The sequence below is a fragment of the Stigmatopora nigra genome, chromosome 13, assembly GCF_051989575.1.
Source record: "Stigmatopora nigra isolate UIUO_SnigA chromosome 13, RoL_Snig_1.1, whole genome shotgun sequence".
NCBI lineage: Eukaryota > Metazoa > Chordata > Actinopteri > Syngnathiformes > Syngnathidae > Stigmatopora > Stigmatopora nigra.
In genome coordinates, this window is record NC_135520.1 from 9110624 (window position 1) to 9128172 (window position 17549).

General features: G+C 38.6%; 1 protein-coding gene across 3 annotated transcripts in view; it reads right to left on the reverse strand.

Moving 5' to 3' along the window:
* pacrg (PARK2 co-regulated) overlaps positions 1 to 17549 on the reverse strand; it is a 142858-nt gene that overhangs the window by 114336 nt on the left and 10973 nt on the right. For all 3 annotated transcript variants that reach the window (XM_077731102.1, XM_077731101.1, XM_077731103.1), the window contains exons 3-4: positions 4647 to 4736; positions 629 to 708 (exon numbers count right to left, since the gene is read on the reverse strand). The gene's annotated coding sequence lies outside the window, so the exon portion shown is untranslated. The remainder of the gene's footprint in view (positions 1 to 628; positions 709 to 4646; positions 4737 to 17549) is intronic.

A 17549-nucleotide genomic window follows, 5' to 3' on the forward strand; every position in this document is an offset into this window, starting at 1 on the left:
AACAGCCATCCCTCAAATGCTCCCGATCTAAAGGGATTGGACATCTATCTCTGTTTATGGGAGCTAATATTGAATTCATTAGGGCTGTCAGAATAGTAGAATTTGTTTCCCGAGTTTCTGTGTTTCAAGTGGGAATATCCCAAAATGGATGTGGCCAATATGAAAACTGTCTTTTTAAAAAATCTATTGCCGGCAATGGCACAAGAATAACACCAATAATGCAGATGCACTCATAACAATCAGCAATAACATCAATTTTAGGAGCATGTTATAAAATTATGAATGCAATCATCTGGCCAAATGGTGTCATTGTGGTAGTATTGTCTTACAAAATGTTCACTGAAGCAATAGATTATGAGCTATGGTCATGAAAAATTAAAATGCAATAATACACACTCTGATTGTTATTGAATGACTGCATATTTTCTCTCATAGCAGAGCAGTTATTTAAACATTTAAATCATTTTTAGAGAGTGAACGCAACATGTTTTTGGCCTTGACATTTTCATGAAGTATCTGGAAGTAACATACAGTAATACTAAATAATTGAGATATGAGTTGTGACACAGCTCACTTCATATTGGCATATAAAATGTGTTATATTCATCAACAAATTAGACCCACTGACCAGTAATTTGAAGGCGCGAGTCTGGATTTTCTTCAACTTTCTGCGTCATCCGTGCCACTGGTGCTCCATTTATCTCCGCTCTGGAAAATTAATTAAAGGAGGAAATTATAAATGAAAGTTGCTAATGAACCCTCTTTCACTTCCTCTGTAATAGAATGTTTCTGCTATTTAGTCTACTTTGGCTTGATGTGCTGTAAAGGAATTTCCTGATAGTAGGATTAGCAATCCACAGTGGAAGTAGAGCTCATTCAGCATAATTTTTGGATTGTATTTTAATCCTTTATCTCACCAGCTAAATTGGTGGTCATACATTCATGGACAATTTATTACATGCTTTCAGATCTAATTTTATGTTCCTGTTGAGAAATTGTAAAGCTTGAAAATCAACCAGGACTGTTTACTAAAGCATAAGAGGGCAAAAAAATGGATATATAATGAAAAAAATGACATTTCTGACAGCTACTTTCCATTCAAATCATTTGAATGACCTTGGTGTAGCTCATCGGCATCTTCAGTGAAATTAAAGGGAGAAAAAACCTTGCACAGTCAACAGGGGACTGTTTAGTGTTGTGCTTTATGACACAGTGCCATAGAGTGTGTGTTTTATAAGGCCTTAAGCTTTATGGATGTTTAAGACTCATAGCGAAAAGCCGTCTGAATCTCCCTGCAAAGCTATTTTTCCTCAGTGAGATCCCGCCGCTTGCTCGTCGAAGATAAACACCCAACGGGTAGCACAAAGTGGGAGGGGGGCTTTTGATGTCGAAAGTCAGAACCCAAAAGTAACGCGACGGGCAATGGATCTATTTGCCTTTAAATAAAGACTAGCCAATGTCTGCCATTCTTCTCAGCATGTCACTTAGCCCATGAAAACAGTGTTCGAAATAAATGAGCTTAAACTTGAGGCACTTACTACTGACTGGGGAAAAAAAACCTTGCACTTCCTGGACAATGAGGGTGCCGGTAATGAAAATTGATGTGTGTGTGTGTGTGTGTGTGTGTGTGTGTGTGTGTGTGTGTGTGTGTGTGTGTGTGTGTGTGTGTGTGTGTGTGTGTGTGTGTGTGTGTGTGTGTGTGTGTGTGTGTGTGTGTGTGTGTGTGTGTGTGTGTGGATTGGTGTAAGATGAACAGAAGGTAACTGCGGAAGATGGAGGAGGAAAATGAAAAGCAGGTGGCTCAGCGGTTAATCAAATTTATGTGGCTGGCATCCAACCCCTCTATACTATCATTACATTTTTCAACTTGGTCAAATGAAGGATTTTAGTGAGTGAATATATATAGTATATTGTCTAAGTTACTGTTCTGTCCAAAAAAAGCACATTTTCAAATTGTTACAGTTCCTCAATTTTTAACTGTTGGTAACTAAAGCCAGAATCATCAAGTTTTCCATTAGAAAGATGAATCTACTTTTTGTTTTGGAAGGCTTTTGTGAATATATTTAAACTCAAGCCAGAGCCCTCATTTAACTTTATGGGAATCATGCTCATTTTCATTGCCCCTGGCCTTCCTTCCAAGGCCAAGCCAAAGTAGCTATATGTAAATGTTAAATTACCGAGCACGGAGCCACATATGTGCTGACAGTTAGCTCAGGTTCTTCTGTCTCTCTATCCCGTGTATAAATCCAAACCTTAAGCAGTCAATATCCTGAGCCAGCCTGTACATTTGGTCTTATCTCTCCACTCATATATTGGCTCTTCTAAGCAACAATTTTGCTGCTTCCCCCTGCTTGAAAATGGCCTTTTATTGCATTGTGAAATGCACGAGAAGGGCAGAAGTGAGGACACAGAGATACATATATTTGGAGGAAAGTCAAGAAACGTGCTATGGAATAAGCCTTTTTTTCTCACCTGAAATTGCACAAAGGTAGATTCACGTTGACTCAAGATATACACCATTTTTTTCTTTCAATTAACCATTAGAGGGCCCTCATTTAACTTACTGATTGCCAATGGCGGCGCATGACATCCGGTCCAGTTTGACTGGTTTAAAAAGACTAAAACTACAATATTAATTGGTAGTATTTTAAAATCAATGAAATGTATATTGTCTGTTTTAAGGAAAATAATTCCATACCCATCCATTGTAACATAGGAGTGTTTGGGTATTAACATAGAGTCAAATAAACAATAAATATTTACTTTAGTGCCAACGAAATGCAATATAAATTTGGTTTATAATGAGTTTAATGTATTTTTTGTTAATGCATTTTTGTGTATGGTTGTGTGCTCTAACTGGTGATAGGTCAAGGGTGTAGTACACCTTTTTGCCCAAAGTCACCTGGGATAGGCTACAACACGCCAAAGGGAACCACAGTGCAAAATGTTTCCATATGGAAATCTGCCATAAAGATGATGGGTTGCCCATTCATTTCCAATTTGATATGTGTTATGCATGAATGGCTATTATTCATTGGGAATTTGACAAGTCGGTGTGCAAAATAGGCCATATTTTAGAAGTCCATGGTGGACGCAGCGCCAAGCCCGGCGCTGCTGTTTGAGCAGGAATAATGAATGTTGGCGGGGGGGCACCACATTGAGTGAAATTACCATGGGTACGTTTCCAAGTGAATTACAACTGTTGCATTGTCTGATTTATAGTTTGTGTGATTCATTCCATTTTGTTCTCCCAATGGCAGAGAAGATTGGCAAAGTGTCTTTGGATCCCAATAGAATCTCCATAATCCAGTATTGTGTGAGTTGCCATTAAATATCAGTTTGAAGGCATTTGTTGAGCACATTCCTATGCAAAAAAATATTAAATTTACAAGTACAGTATATGGTTGTGTATTGTTGCCAAAAAAATCCAAATATTCACAAAAGTCTTTTTTTTACAGGAGGATTTAAATGTTTTCCATAGTATATTAGAATTTATACAGTGGCAGACTGGCAACGCATGTATGGCACATCAAAAAATAACGACCGGGGCTTGGCAGATTATGCAAATGCTTATCTTGAATAATGCTGTGGAAAAAGTCCCATGTTCGTGCACACATAAGGCTGGTTTGATTTATATCAAATAAATGTGCAAACGTATGCATGCGCATGTATCCTCTGAGGATGTGTGTGACATCAAATAGATCATTATCTGAGACAATAGTAGAAAGTGGGTCTTGTGAATTAAGTGATCGAATTACATGCCCAGTTGTTCTTATCACACAAGCGCTCAGTTATCCTTTTCTTTCCTTTTTGTCATCACTTGTACAATAAATATTGTAGTCATTAAATGCTCATTCAGCTGAACTTTATCAAAGTTTCATAATACATCCTTATATTCTTAAATCCCTCCTATTAACATTAAAAAAAGCATGATTCACATTGTGCAACATCTGCCAAAATAGTCATACTTAAAGATGACATCACATATGATATAGATTTTCTCTCATTTTCCAAAGCTATAAGCAAAATCTGATTTAAATCTACTATGCATGGTAGAATCTTCACGCAGTTTGCGTCGCTACATCAGCACCACCCGCTCCCCACACCTCAGCTCACCTCTTCAGCACACATCAGTAACAATCTCATTTACCGCCCCATTAATCATTAGAATTCTTAACACCTTGTGTGCGTGTGTGTGTGCGTGTTGGGGTGCTAAGATGCTAAGCAGGTGACTGTGAATGACAGTAAACCTTCTTCTTAGTATTATAAAAGCAGTCGGCCTGACGTCCCAACATAAATTACTGGTTGCGTTTATTTCCATTAAGTATATGAATGTGACCGATTTATTCGATGGACATTACATTTCATTAATTACCTTTATTATATTTCAATGGATCATAAAGGAGGAATCAGGGATTGAACTATAGGGGTGAGGGGGTCTTTCCTGCCAAAAGGTTTTTGTTAAAAAAAAAAAAGGCTGTGCGGGGAAAATAGCAAGTTTAGAATTACACAAATTTAGGAGGATACACTATTTTTTAGAATAAATTAAGATGTGATTTTTATCAAATATAAACCTATGGTCAAAAAAATAATTGCACAACCCGATTTGTGAGCTTTTTAAGATACAAAATATTGTCAAGGCTTACCTTTTGTTCCGAGTTGCATAACGAGCAGTAGTCCAAGTAGTGGTAGTGAAGTTCCCAAAAAGCAGCAGTTTGGCACATGGTCATCAATTCCTGAAATGAATGAATATTTGTAATGAAATCTAATTCTCAATATAACAAAAAAACAAGGTTGAAATGTCATTAATAGGCCGAGAAAAAGGCATCAATGTTTGAGAATCAATTTGGCAGTAACACATTTAGTAGTACATTCAACAATACTGCGTCGTGTATTTTTTCTCCTTCTTTGTGGTTATGTTTCACTTTTTATCTTTCTAATATTTTTGGCAGAATGTTTTTTTTACTATTTTTATTTTTTCCATTTTTTTTGTTTTTTTTCTTTTTATTATTTAGTTGCAAATTGTCCACTGTCCACACTTTGGACACCACCATTCAGAATGGGATAATAGCTGTACTTTTACATCTCTGATGGACTATTTTATTGAGATTGCAGTTTGAAAGCAACTAAGATTTCACAGCCAAGAACATGAGTGGGCGTATAATGTGATGCACTGTAGAAAGTGGATGATGTACTACCTCCAAATTTTTCAAATGATTTTGCCTTCTGACCTTGAGTTTGTAAATCTACACAATCCACTCGCTCTCTTTATACATTTCAGTGCATCAAGAACATCGCAACACGGCTAGACTTGACCTTCCTGCAGCCCTATTCTAATTCTGCTAATGGGCTCCTTTAGCTGGCCAATGAGCCATTTTTAAAACCATTTGTCACACCTGGAAGTCTACATCCTCTCCTGCAACTCTTCCTCATTTAAAACACTGTGTTGCCTCCTTGTCTAAAGGAGACTGGCTGAAGGCTATTACTAATCCACAACAAATAAGTGCACACTTGATGCTAGCAGCGACAGGGGCCGGAGCTCAAAACAAATGGCAACAAATAAAATCTCACCAGCAACTCAGCAGATGAGAACAAACCACATAAAACAGAATAACGGGAAGGGGTTGACAAAGCAACAACAAAAACAAGCAATTGCAGTCTTCCCCAAAAAGGCCAACCCAATACTAGTATCAACATGGTTTATGGTAATTTTCCATACCGATTAATAACTTGCTTAACTTGCATTGCACTTCTGTTTAAACATGGACAAAGAAAATTAGTTTATAAGGTTATTTATCAAGTATGAAAGTGAAAATGAAGCAACTAATACATGACCAAAAGCATTTGTAATTTGTTCAGAGGAAGGATAAATTTCCTCTATGATCAGTGCAAATGTGAATGTATAAATATTGGAGAGGTTGAAGTCATCGAAAAGAGAATTTTCTTTCTGATCTGTGAAATTCATAAATGCGACCGAGAAAAATACTGTAATAGTCAACCTCGGGGATGTTTGGCTTTACACCATAAGCTGTATCATATTTCAACTCCTATATTTGCATAGTGTAAGTGTACTATAAAAAAAGAGCATCTTGACTCATAAGAACCATTGACTTCAGGCACAAGGACACGCGCAAATATTTACTTGCATGTTTATTTTCCTTCTACTCTCTGCCTTGAATTTCATTTCACTTGCAACCGTGGTGAAAGTTGTTTTTGTCAGGAGCCAAAGATCACAAAACTCACACACACACACACACACACACACAAAAATAAGATCCACCACCATATAACATTGAAGCTTTTAGACATCAACTCTCACTGGGAAAAAGAATATAGAAGTGGTTTACAAGGTTCTTTTACACCGGCACAAATTATAAAATGGGGGCGAGAGGGTGGCATGGATGTTCAGACTGGGGAAAGACTATTAAAAAAAGGACTAAACAAATTCATTAGCAGGGGACTGCTAATGAACTGACTCCCCACTGCAGTAATGACTGTAGAGATTTATCTACATTAGCAACCTGTTCCTCGGCAACAGTAGATCACTAGGCCATGACAGGACTCACATCCAGACACAACTTTGATTTGTGTGTTGATCCCTCCATCAGTACTGAAAGAATTGCATACATAAACACAATAAGTAATGAGTCATACTGCAGACTGGTAACGAAGTTTGTTTATAGTAAATAGACTTGGACTTGTATAGCACCTTCACGGGACTCCAAGTGCTTTGACACAATACCGCTGAACCTTAATTTATCCCAGTGGGGGTGCACAGTGCCTTGCCTGGTGTCTGAATGTGTAGGTGAAAGCACTTTTGGCATGATAAAAACATGTAGCTAAATGTTCCATAGAAGTACTCGCCATTTATTGATGACTCGCCATCAGGAGCAATGTAGGGTTCAGTTTCTAGCTAAACGAGGTCACCAGGGCCAGGGAATTGAAACTGCAACTACAACTACTCAACTACAGAGCCATGGATGATATTATTTTTGTCATGAATGGATTAGTAATGCTATTTACCATTTGTGTGTGCAGAGGATTTGGGATAAGAGTGTTTTGAGTTACAACTGTGGTGAAGGGATAGATTTGGATCTAGAGGCACATTATGTTTTGCTTTTGGTCGGGACCCTATTACATCTCGGAAAGAAATAGGCATTTAGCCCATGATGAAAAGTTCATTTAGCATCCGTGTGCACCTGTGCTCTCTACAGGCGGTAGCAAAGAGCAATAACCATAATGAGTCTACCTGCATGTGCGCGCAAGGCCATGAAATGAAAGTAATTACAGCGGTGCAAAGCTTTTTGTATGTATGCCCCCTCTTATCTGAGCCTTTCTGCACTCCAATGCTTCGGAGGTGTGTATTGGAGAACAAGCTCAAGCTAGGTGATTCGCTTGATCTTTGTTGGCCCTCCTCAAACTCTTCCAATTACCAAATAACTCTCTTTGAAACAAATAAATGTTCACAGAGAGAAAATCAGAAGTAAAATACCAAGTAGAATTAGGAGTAGGTGGCGGAACAGTTCTGATCCTACAGCAATCAATATGACAGAATGTTTTATTCCATCGTGTGTCCTGTGAGTAGCAATGGAAGGCTTTCACCTACACTAGGTTGAAATTATCGGGGTCTCTTAAAAGGCTGCATCCAAGGACGGCGGGTTATGACACTTTATATCACCACTGTCACTAAGGCTGCTCTGTTAGTAGCGTGTGACGTCCCAAGGCTTCCACGCGTTGTGGTCGTCATCACTCACAGTTTTCCCTCTCTAGCCGATTTTCACTCGAGAGATGAATGAGGATATTTAACGGGTGGCATGGAAAATGCCGTCAAATGGTCCTTGAGTGTCAGACAATAGGCACAAAAGCCTGGCGGCGGTAGAGAGAGGCAACAAGAATTGGAGGCGGAATGAGATAAGAGGGTTAACAAAGAGGCTGCCACAAGACGGAGGTGCTTTTTCATTGTCTGGAGCATTTAATGAGCAGGAATTAAACAATGACAGCATGTAATAACCTGCAAGTGGCAAGAGTGTCTGCCTTGTTGATACTCGGCTTGCTCCGCCGCACATTTGCAAGCTTTTAATAGACAAGGGAATTTGCACCAAAAATAGAGAAAACATCACACATTTATCAGCCGCAAATGTCTAAACAGGATAATGCATTTCCCTAAAAAGCTGCAGAAAAGTTGGTGATCTATCTAGGTACAATGATTTTATTATGAATAGGTTTGAATGTGAGCTTGGCTGGTTGTTTGATATGTTCTTAGATTGACAAGCGACCAATCCAGGATAGGAAGAAAACTTAAGTGATTCTATTTTATATCAAAAGTAGCTCATTAAAGGGTCTGCTTCACTATGTCATAATTTCATGTTCCATTAGAGTCTACTTTAAATGGAGATTTTGGCTTTGGTGCATGAATGATTGTTTTTTGAAAAAGAAAATGACAGCTTTGTGTGCCCATGAATCACCAGTTGGCCTTTTTAGTGGAATATTTTTGCACATTGATAAAAGAAAAGAGATTGTTTGAAAAGGTTGACTTTGACTCAGCATGACAACAGTGACTGCATCAAAGTAGATCCTATATCAGGAGATGTTTGAAAAAGGAATTCTTCAACATTGAAAAACAAATAAGAAACTACAAGTCCTTGGTAACTGCCTAAAATTGTGAAATCTGTTTAAAAACGGTCAATTTGTGGGTCTAAATTTGACTTAAAATAAGCACGCTCAATTACAACAGACACTTAACAAATGCAGCAAGAAGGTACTGTAAGTATTTGTACTTCCCACCATTACAACCCAGCCAGATCAAACGCAATGACATCACGTTACTTAACGATCAATCCCCTCCCAAACAAAACAAGCTCACTGCAGTCTGTTGATAAGTCTCATCCTCCATGTTTGATGCCCGCCGAGCGGTAAAACACCTCCCACCTGATGGTTGCGGAGGATTCTAGCTGATTCCAATTAGACCCTGCCGGTAAATAATATTGCCACGCCACGGTGCATTCATGGGGTAGGAAAAGAAGTGGAGTGACGGTGAACAATGGGCCCCCAATGAGGAAGCTCATCGAAGGGAGGGTAATCTTCGTCAGTGAACATGCTGGGAAACAGACACATGGAGATGATGAGCCGAGGCTTGTTGTCCATTGTTGGCCTTGCAAAGTATGATTTGGAATAAAAAGAAAATGGAAGAAGGGTAGCAGACAGCGGAGCATTATTTGGTGCCGCCACAGGTTGCCTGAGAGAATGTTATGTTCACTATTTGAGTAGAAAATGACCAGTTTAAAGTGGTCAGAATGCTTGAAGAGAATCAGAAATAACATCCAAGACTGCTTTTGTAGGCTCAGTCCTACAGTTTCTGATCAATGTCTTTCAATGGGGAGGAGTGGGTCTGGTATTTTGCAGTTTCCTGATGCATATAATCATAGAACACATTGTTCTGTTGGTCTTTAAAATTCAGTTAAGAAAGGAACAAGAAAAAAAGTTAAAATGACATGGAGGAAAAAAAACTAAGCGATTGAACCAATAGGAGTTTGGCTTTAGTCCATTGGAACTTTATGTTAAATCTATGAGCCTGATGACTGTATTCAGCATGTCCACTATGTTAAAATAGATAAATAGCCTATACACCTGCCATTATTTGACAGTGTATTGCAGCAATAAGTGCAGGGAATATCATTTCTATCAATGAAATTGGGTGTTAATTAAAAATGGACGTCATGCATTGCTGCCTCACAGGGTGAAGTCAAAAGATGCAAGAAAACATTGTGACTGCAATCAAATGGGTCAAGCGGAGTGCTGTGGACGTGATGCCTAAAAACCCCATTGCTGAGGAGAACCTGCTCGCCTGGCTGGATACACAGTGCCTCCTAGAGGAGATTGTGTCTGTTAGTGGGAGGATGGAATGCTCATTATTCACCTTGATGGAGCAGTGCTTTGACACGGAGGTGATGATGCCAAGCAAAGCATTCTGGGGCCGAGGTTATCGTGCCAAGGCAGAGTCAGTGACTTTATACTGTCTGTTGATAATCTGGATTAAAAGTCTTTGGGACAGCGGCATTAGCAGTAAGTGGCAGGACATTTGTCTCATACACACAAATACCATATATACTATACATAAGAGTTACAATTAGTGTCCCAAGAGATGGCTACAAATGTGTTGCGGTAGCGTCACATTTCAAGACAACAGAGAAAATGGGTGGGCCCAGTGGGAGGAGGAGGTTTGAATGGATTGTGGTCAAGCGATTTGTTTCTTCAACTGAGATTACTTTTGTAGGGATTTTATAGGGAAATCCCCCTGAACTGATGAGCAGTTTTGAAAATGGACTGATTCCAAAAATCTCTCCTCGTGCCTCGCAGTTTTATGTATTTTTGATTTATATTTTTCTCTTAAGTCTTATTGTCTGCTGTTAAACTTCAATAAGCCATTATTTTGTCTTTTGTTTAAATGTATTCTACTATATTTCTAGATGACAATTATTTTTTACATAAATACATATAAATGCATTGGTAAATTGACATAGCCATAATACCAAAATTACTAAAAACTGAAATTCATGCTGCTTAAGGCCCACAAAAAATATATATATTATTGCATTCTATCATAGTATTTCTTACATTTCATTTTAACAATACAGTTTACCTGGGAAAGCCTGGCAATTATCAAGAGATGACAGTAGATTTTGTAAAATAAAAATGTCAATGGCACCGTCAATGGCCACCAAAGAGTTAAATTAGTGCCCAGCTAAAGAGGTATTAATTCCTGTTCCATTAGTGTTGTGAACCACATTCCATGAACTCCGCAAAACCAGGCAGTATGGGCATTCCCATTTTTTTGTAGCCTGTATACTAATCTGGGTATTAGTTGTGTGCCAATAGGACTACACAACCCAAGATAAGAGCACACAAAAGGTGGTGACAGAAGATGTGTGACAATTTTGTCAAAAGCCCAGATGGGAATCCATAGTGTTTACACTGGCATGACGAGATTGAGGCTCTCCCCTGCAAAGAGGTCATCGTATCGGGCCAGCTGAGTGGGTCATTGATTATCTGTCAGACACGTTAGAGCTGAGGGCCCATTAAATCAGGAACATCATAAGATATGCCATTTGATAACGTGCATCCTGATGAATATTTGCGAGAGAAAATGTCTCAAAATCCATCATGTGCTCTGTAAAATTAGAATTCTCTGGGAATATTCAAATAGTATTTTGTTGATAAATGAATCATAAACAAATATTGACGAAAATGCAGCCTTTTAACAAGCCTAACAAGTAGAATGGAGAAAATTCTATTCAATGCTGTTTATATAGCATCTAAAGGACAACACATCTGCAACAGTGATGTATATTACTGTATATTATTTAATAACTCATCTATAAAAAAAAAATCTTCCATCCTTGGCCCTCCCATCTCTAGCAAAGTACACATTCTTGATTGATGGTGTACCATATGAGGCTCCAGGTGGAGAGCTGTTATCAGGCGAGGGCCGCAAGATTACTTCCAGCAGCTTTCCCTGCTTAAATCCTCTTAGGACACACACACACACTATGAAACACACACCAACTTTTCCAGATGTTGATAGAAAGACAAACAATTGTTTTCCCTTTTGGTTCTAGCATATAGTATCTCACTCTGATTTGTCTCTTTTAGTTTTCCTCCAGGCCTGCCCCAAGTCAAAAGCTTCGGGTCAACAATGTGAAAGGGAATGTTAACTCGAGAAAAAGAACCTGCCACTTTGCTGTAGGCATTTTCTTTTGTATACATTGACAGTATTCAGACTTCTTCCGCCATCACTTTGCCAATAAATGAAAGGAACAATCAATTAGTTTTCTTCATAAGAGAATTAGAGGGTTATACTGCTGCAATACTTCAAATCTATACTAACAAATCAAGTAACCATTGCAATAAATCCATTACCTAAATACATTAAAACTGACTTTGATTCCTTCCAAAGGAATGGATCTTCCCGCATAAATTCCCAAAATACAAAATATTCAATCTAACTAACTGCAATGTCGACAATGAAGAGCGACTTCAAGGAGAAAACACCCAAAAGACTTGCAGTAGTTGATTATTGATTTTCAAATCTATCACAAAGAAAAACTGTGTTATATCTCAACAATAAAAAAAATGTGTTAAAGCTTGTTTGTATTGGTATAAGTGACTTGATAGAGAAGGCTCTTGCAACCCGCCTTAGGCTATGGTCCGAAACAGCGAAAAAAATAGTGTAAGAGGTCTTGCAAGCAAAAGATAGAAAACACAGCCAGGTTAAAAGACAAAAAGCAGTGATGATTCCTGAGTTGCTACCATGGTGACTCCTTGTGTCACCTTATGGACGAGTCTTTCCCACAGCAACTCAACACAATGAGAAAGAAATGTGAGGAGTCAGAAAGGGTGCCCTGTATTTTAAGAAATCCAGACCAATGCTAACTCAAATTAAGACTCACAATAAAACTCAGGCACACTGTTTGACATGATGTAGGCAATGTACTTTTGTGAGAACAATGCAAAAAGTCCAACGCAGATCGGGAAAGGCGGAAAATGATCTGATGAAGGTCGGCTTAGAGCCATACGGAATGACACAGTCCAACAGACGGAGAGCTATGGGAACATTTGGAGGATACATGAGGCAGTTATGAACCTATTTGGTTTCTCCTGCAGGGGCACCCGAGTGTCACTAATAGCCAAGCAGGGGCTGGTAAACACATTTCTGTGACGGCGCGACACTGGCGAAAAAAACAAATTAAACTCTCTTCTCTCATTTCACACCCTCTCAAGCCCTTTCTCTCCACCTCACTCCATTACTCATTTCTTTTCCACAACTCTGCTCTTCTCTTGTTTTTTCGTCTTTGCCTTCATTGGGTTGTTTTCGTTTTCTGGTCATTTAGCGCTCGTCTGTTCTTCCACTGGCTGCTTCCAAAGGAAGAAGAAAAAAACAAAACAAAAAAACAATGCCATATGTCATAGCGGGAAGGGGACATACTGGTAGGTACTGGCTGTTTGTAGTTGGATGGCGAGGCCGGTGTAATGAGGCTTGCATGGGCTCTTGGACACAACGGATGTCTGAGTTAATTGCATCGAAAACCACAATAGGGAGACATACTGACACTACTGTTAACTCATAGAATGGGATTGAGTCCCACCCACTGTCAATGGAAATTGAATGTTCACAATGACAAAAAAAATCAATTAAGTAAATTGTGTTGTGACAATTTTTCCTTTGTCATATGCAATTAGCCTGACACTTCTCAGCAACTGTAATTTAGTCCCTGCATAAGTTTGCAAAGTCTTCAGAGAGCATTACTTTGAGAGAGAGTGCTGCAGTGTGATGAAGCAGATGAGATATTTTTCATTTAATAATAAGACAAATAAACACTGCCACTTGACCTCAACAGGTAGAATACTTTAAGTCATAATAAGAAATTATTATGCTGAGTGGGTCAAGTCTTATCTCTGTAAAGAAAAAATATATATTGAAGCATCATACAATTGGTGTTTTAACTTCTATCAGGTATGTGTAACATTTTAGAGTAATTATTGTCAAGGTTCTTTAGCATTTCAGCAATAATTATTATTGAAACTTGAACTAAATTAAAGGGATTAATACCAGACATTGCATCCTTATCATTTAAAACAGTTAACATTTTTACAAAGTGTTTTGTATCAAGTAAATGCTAAATATAAGCAAGAATTTTTTTTAAACGTTCCTGACATACGTTACATGTTAAAATGTTCAGATAAAAAAAGAAGCAGCATAAATACACGGTATTACACAAAAGTACTGCAGATAAAAAATTAAAAAACATTAATTTAAAAAATATATATGTATCATGAATACCTGAAATGAAATAACTATGTAAAACCTCAATCAATAGTTGTTGGTCATCTGTATGGCCTCCATCTAACTCCAATTTTATGTGCCACATGCCTTGTGTGCTCATAAACTATATGAGACAACTCCAATTCATGTTCCTCAATTATCATGTTCCGAGTGACGTTTCACGAGGCCTGCCGTGCTTTCTCATTAGTGAGGCAACATTAAATAGACTAATCTCACGCAACTGCATACTACATCTAATAGAAAAGCGCACATTGAAGCTATGCAACGGGCACTTTGCTGCTGATTTCTTCACCTCAATTTAATTTAATCCATCCAGTAAACGCAGCACGCGGAGAGTTCCGTCTTATCTTTGTTTACATAAAAGTAATGAAGTGGATGAAGCCTTAGGCTCAAAAAATTAATTCAAACTGATTGCAGTGCCAGATATTCACATTTAAGGGAGCTACAACAACAAAAAAGTGGCTGATGCGTACATACACTATTGTTGCTGTGGTGGGTGTCCATAAATTGGGGAGTGGCTGGTGGTAAATGCAATTGCAGTAAATTTTAATGTTGTATATTTTAAAAATGGTGGTGGGGAGAAAAGGGGGGCGTGCAAACCCACATTGCTCAGAACGGTTTTCAGACCAAAAAGTTTGAGGACATCTAATTGTGTGAATTCTTAAGTGAATTTATAAATGGGCTCGCTTGTTTTGATGCCCCACTTCTCACCATTTAATATTTTTTTTTCACTTTTTTCACCCTTATCCTCACATAACACCCCATTTGCATTCTGTTATCTGAAAAGGTGTTAGAAGAATATGCTTAGCACTTACAGTGTGTGCGTGTGAGTGTTTGAACTTGCATTTAGCGAGATGTCACTTGGAATGGAGTCCGTACTACCACTGGGATTTAACAAGGCGTCACGGGTCACAAAGTCACTAACTACTTGGAAGGGAATTCCACTGTGGGCTTGCTGATGTTGTCATTAAGACCTATTTGTCAACAAGGTAGATGTACTACTGTGTATTGACTTCAAGGGTTAGGACTTGGGTGTCAAATTCAAATCCTGGAACTGAACTGCCACAAGAATCCAGAGTGGACAACAAAAGGAAATCAACTACTTCACAGTTCTCGATAGTTGTTACTTAAAAAAAAATATATATATATTTTTTCCCATTGAAAATAAATTGCATAGTGGCTGAATGTGACTATTTTACTGGCTGTTATTCTCAAAACTAAATATTCAATGAAAATGAAAATTGCATTTGAAACAAACATGAGCTGTGTAGGCTGTTAATTTTCAAACCAGTTATTATCAGCACTACAATCGTATAGTGAAAATGAGTAGAAATGAATATTGACTGTTTTTCTTGTATCCCTAAAATTTCAGATACTATGATGTATATACATTGGTCAATCCATTGCTCAAAACCAGTCTAGCAATAAAATACTTAAACAAGTTCAAGTTAACTCATTGGCTGGAATTGATGTCAATGCTATAAAAAAATATCACCTTCCAGCAAAATCCGAATATTTACTTTACTCTTGTGAAGAACACAAATTGAAAATTCCACTCCGCCTGTGTTCCATGCTTCCTTTTTAAGCACGCCTTCAATTTGGGGAATAGTAGAAGTGAAAACAATGCCCGTGATCACAAAAGCCACTGAATTCACATAGATAAGAAAATTCATTAGTCGCCTGCTTGCTAATGTCGTACGAGGAAATTACGCCAAGGACAAAGAGGGTGTGAGCGACAAGAGCAGGGGGAGAGGAAGAGTAATGTGTGGGAGGAAATGTAACACAGGATGGTAATCGTAGCGTGCCAGCTCCAACGAGCCCGCCAACCTCTCGCAGTCGGAGAATTAAGGGAGGCACCCTTGTCTCTTTGCCTTTGTTTAGCACTTTGCTTCTCGCCTCCTTGTCCGTCTGATACTTCTCGCCGTGAGGAAAATTGAGGTTGAAAGTCAAAGTGTGCACGCTCGCGTTTGCTTTCTCTGTTCACCTGGCGCCAAAGGTCACTCAATGCATGCAACTCGTTTCCCTTTACAATCACATGGAACTTTGAAGAAATGAGAATCAATTACCGTCATGGTCATAATTTTAGGACAAATGACAGCAAGTATTAATACAGAAAAAATGCAGCAAAAATGTAGGCTTACTTAAAGTATGCTACTTGTATATACTACTACTACCACAACTACTCCTATACGACCACCACCACTGCTACTACTACTACTACTTCTACTACCAACACCACCACTGAACCTACTACTAATTCTACTAACAACACCACCACTACCACTACTACTACTACTACCAACACCACCACTACTACTACTACTACCAACACCACTACTACTACTACCAACACCACTACTACTACTACCAACACCACCACTACTACTACTACTACTACCACCACCACTACTACCACTACTACTACCACCACCACTACTACCACTAATACTACCACCACCACTACTACCACTAATACTACCACCACCACCACTACTACTACCACCACTACTACTAATATACTTCTAATAATAATACTCCTCCTACTACTACAATATATACAACCCAGATACATATAAGTTGCATAACAAGATCATTATGGCTTTATTTACTGAAGGGACACCATGTAGAACAGGAAACTACTGTGTATACACACAAATAATACATGTTGTTGTTGTTTTTAACTTGTTGCATTTGTAAAACTGAATGATATTTTTTGTGATTTTAGTTTAATAAAGTGGACTGAGGCTAAAAACAAACTGTGCAGAGTTCAGGGTTATGATCCGCTGATGGTCTACAGATTGATCTCTGACAAATGAAACTTAATCCCACCGTCAGATTGTGCACATAGATATACATGAGTACCATCTGGTGCCTGTTCCGTGGCCCTATGGCTCCCATGCTGGATTACCCCCACGGTATTTACCTCTAGCAAATCCTGCCGGCAGCCTCTGATAGGGGCCATCTGTAATCTGAAGGTTATATTCAGTGCTTTGTAATTTGTCCCCCACTCAGCCCTGGGACGGTATCAACTTCCCCGTGACATCTGTTCAACACGAGGCTGAGGGCAGCATCTGCACATTGCAGTTGTGGTAGAATGCAGGCCCCGCAAGTACTGTATCTGCTTGACATGAGGGTGGACATGTTCCATTTATTATTAGATACCTTCTGTTTACAAAGTTTTGGGAGATGTGTTAAACTGTGGTGGTGTTACATTAGAAAATACTCACGGTCATGCATTCTTTTCTTTTTGGCCAGAACGCATAATATTAAAGTAGTGTACTGATCATTCATTTCAATAAGATTATCTGAGGTAGTGTTTTGAAGGCAATTTATTCCATGGAAAAAATTCAATTAATTTAAGGGACAGCTGTAGATGGTGAAATTTTTAAGGAGATTAGTCGGGACTATCAGATGGTCAAAAGTCAGTTTTTCAGCTATTGATAAAATTGTAGATACTTTCTGACCTCAAATGGGGAGCAAGCAAAACAGAAGTTTGAAAATGTATCGGAATTTTTCGAGCAGGACCGTGTCCATGGTCATGTCAATTTTGTGGCACAATGAAATATTACACAGAGTATTGTGCCATTTCCTGCCTGGCAAACAAAGCACCCATCTGGACACCAGTGATGACTGTGTTGTTCTACGCTGTTACAATGTCTCATGTCACACTGCCATTCGTTTATACGCTATTATTAATTGCCAAAGTCCA